The 3,106-nt window shown below is 50.4% G+C and overlaps 1 long non-coding RNA gene across 1 annotated transcript in view; it reads right to left on the bottom strand.

Annotated features, from left to right (window-relative positions):
- The window catches only part of LOC111816392, a 17,429-nt gene extending 14,525 nt beyond the window's left edge, over positions 1–2,904 (bottom strand). Inside the window, exon 1 of the long non-coding RNA XR_002820796.1 lies at positions 2,559–2,904. This is a non-coding gene — a long non-coding RNA (uncharacterized LOC111816392). The remainder of the gene's footprint in view (positions 1–2,558) is intronic.
- Between the last annotated feature and the right edge of the window lie 202 nt (positions 2,905–3,106).

Below are 3,106 nucleotides of genomic sequence, written 5' to 3'. Positions count from 1 at the left end.
TAAAAGAAAAGAAAAAAAAAAAAAAAGAGCTATAGGGCAAGGCCTGCAGGAGGAGCACGACCCGGCAGGCACCTCCTCACTCAGCTCTGCTGAGGCTCTCCAGATGTTTCTCTGGGTCTTCATTTCATACATGTGACTGAGTACTACCCTGGCCTTACTGAGGGACTCAACCTTCAACCCCTCATTTCTCCCCAGAAGCTGGGACAAAGGGACCCAAATCTCAACACTAATCAGTGCCTGGTCCTCCTTGAGAACTAACTCCTTCAGCCCAATGCTATCAGGAACCACTAGATAGCAGTCATCTCATTAGCATACAAAGACACATGACTTTGGAGATGTGAAAATTATTAGGTGTTGTGGGCCAGAAAGCATAAGGAAAATATCAAGGAAGAAACAGGCATTTAAGCTAGGAGACTACCTTTGGGCATTGTGGTCTATGTGCTAATCTTGTAATGCCAGCACTCAGGACGCTGAGACAGGAGGATTGCCACAAATTCAAGGCCTGACTAGGGTACACAGTGAGTTAAACACCAGCCTAAACTATATAGATCTGGTCTTAAAATCAGAAACAAATATGAACAAAAATATATACATGCTCCTAAGGTTGTATAATTATTATTACTATTATTTTTTCTTAGTGGCACACACATAAAAAATAACATATCTTGCATGATGTCCTTGATTTGGTGAATTGCCTGACAGGGCTGCTGAGAAGTATCTCAGATGCAGACATGAAGTGTGAAATACTCAGGACCATGCTTGGAAGACACTTGCTGGCAGTATGTGTTCGCTTTCCATGTGTCACAAATGTAGTTACATATTTCCATAACTATACCTAAAAATACAAAACAGCTGGGCATGGTGGCCCATGTCTGTAATCCTATCACTTTTGAGGGTGAGATAGGAGGACTCTTGTGAGTTCATGGCTACCCTGAACCACAAGCCAGACTCTGACTCTAGATAGATAGATAAATAGATAAGATAGACAGACAGACAGACAGACAGACAGACAGACAGACAGAGGTGCTCCTTTTCCCACTGTTGTGATCTTCAGCCTCCCAAGTGCTAGGATTACAGGCACATGCCACCAGCTCCTACTTTTAGTATTAACTCACTCAACACATAGAAAAATTGGAGAATACAATTCCAAATTAGGGAGAATTAAAATAGTTTTAAAAGATGCAACCAGTTCTCATAAGTCACTTCAGCAAACAAACTCCAAGGAAGCAGAAATAATACCTGTAAAGCCACAGTAGGAAAGAAGGCAAAGCAAGCTACAAATGCCTCAAAGCTATAATGAAAAGGCGATTTGCCAACATAAGGAAGATGGTATTGCAAGAGCAAGACAAGCGGAGACACCAAAATGCCTCCCAAGATTTGGAGGCACATTTGTTTTACTTAGATGGGCACTGATCAGGATCACTCTAATGAACATCAGGCCTTGATCTTTGGTGGCTTAGGGCTTATACTGGATAAGCAAAAGGGAAGTACAGAGCGGAATGGCTTGTTTATTGGGGATTGGTTTATACTATGTGCCCCACATTACCCAGCTATGCATCACAACCTTTTCTAAGGAACAGGAGCAACAGGATTTGGAATAGGAACTATCACCTGGGCAACTAACAAACTGAAATATACTGGCCTGTTTGTGAGTGGGGGTGGTGGGGGTGGGGTTTGGTTACAGTCTGCCCTACATATCTAAAAAGATCAAGCTGATGGGAACTTGACAGGCTCTACCTGGCACAGTACTACAATATTAGTTACTCTTTTCTGGTTGCTGGGACAAATACCCAACACTCAAAATGCGGGAAGGAAAGGCTTATTTATTTAGCTCAGTTACTGGAGGTTTCATCGTTTAAAACAGCCCGAATTATTTAGCAAGACCTCTGCTCCAGAGAGGGTCAGTGCCTCTGTCTTCTCCAAACATCTTCTCTCCCTCAGGCGGTCTCAATATCAAGACACTGCCGCCCCACCCTACAGGGTCTGGAAGAGAGCCACTGTGTCCAGGATGACCCTCTCCACACCTCCAAGAGGCCGCAGGCCTGGGGGCAGGGGCGGAGCACATGCTGCCAGTTTAACGGTTGGCCCCTCTCTGGTCCCGCCCCTCAAGCCACTCACTGCTCCTTGAGCTACATCTGCTGCATGATTTACTTGAGGCTTTGCGGGGACAACTAGATACAAACCACAACACCTGCTAAGGAAGACACTCCTGCGGGGTGCAGCGGGGAGGGCGGCACCTGGCTCTGCAAGACCTGTCCCTCACCACTGCGCTCTAGGAGGTCTGGCTGCTCAGCGCTGTTGTCCCTGGACAGGGAACCTGAGGCCCTCCTAACTCTGCACCCAGCTGCTCTCACCCACATGGGGCCCGCGGAGCCCACCCAGCCTCCCCACCCCTCTCCAGCTGTGCAGTTGCGCTGCAGTTGACTGGCTCCCCGACTGGTCTCTGGACCCCTCCTTGGAGGGAAAAGAGGACTGGTGTTCCCATAACAATGCGCTGCACGCCGGAAGTCAGTAGCGGGCAGAGAGGGCCGGCCCACGGCCACGCTTGCACCCCTCACCTTCCTCGCCAGTGTCCCGTAGAAAATTCTTGGGGTCGCTAAGGAGGGTTGCTCCACCGCGCCATTCTCTGCCGCGCTGACCTGAGGCCCAGTCGCCTCCACGGCGCACTACTCTCAGGCCCGCTTCCCTGAAGCTTCACCTCGGCCCATGGCACCAGCTCCTCAGCGGGCAGCGGCGAGAGCCACACAGCCAGGCCGGGTCGGCCTCGGGGAGGCGCCAGCTCGGCCCTCACCTCTGGGTCCCGCTTGGCTGCTCTTCTAGCAGCGGTTAGACGGCCAACTGCTGCCGCACGAGCTCTTCCCCCTCGCGGATACCTCGGGCGCAGCAAGATATTCTGCACACCCACCGGCCAGCGCCCTTCTGCGGGTTAAGCTGCGCGCCATCGACTCCCAGGGGGCCCTGCGCCTGCGGGCCATACCAAGTGGATGGGGGAAGCAGACCCCCCGCTCCCGCGAAACCCCCGGTGGAACTCTGTAAAGAAGAGTGTGTGCTTCTAATCCCAACGGTGTTTACATGAGAAAAGAGTGCTCAGTTCCTATCAAAAAAC

This window comes from Octodon degus, unplaced genomic scaffold (assembly GCF_000260255.1).
Source record: "Octodon degus isolate 3935 unplaced genomic scaffold, OctDeg1.0 scaffold00031, whole genome shotgun sequence".
NCBI classification, from domain to species: domain Eukaryota; kingdom Metazoa; phylum Chordata; class Mammalia; order Rodentia; family Octodontidae; genus Octodon; species Octodon degus.
This window is presented reverse-complemented; position numbering and strand designations above follow the sequence as displayed.